Raw genomic sequence first — 220 nt, forward strand, 5'->3', positions numbered from 1 at the left:
GGATTTTTGCATCTATGGTCATCAGTGATATTGGCCTGTAGTTTTCTTTTCTTGTGGCATCTTTGTCTGGCATTTTATTGGCATAGAGTTGCTTGTAGTAATTTCTCATGATCCTTTGTATTTCTGCAGTGTCAGTTATTACTTCTCCCTTTTCATTTCTAACTCTATGGATTTGAGTTTTCTCCCTTTTTTTCTTGATGAGTCTGGCTAATGGTTTATG

Source organism: Physeter macrocephalus, chromosome 8, assembly GCF_002837175.3.
Source record: "Physeter macrocephalus isolate SW-GA chromosome 8, ASM283717v5, whole genome shotgun sequence".
Classification (NCBI taxonomy): domain Eukaryota; kingdom Metazoa; phylum Chordata; class Mammalia; order Artiodactyla; family Physeteridae; genus Physeter; species Physeter macrocephalus.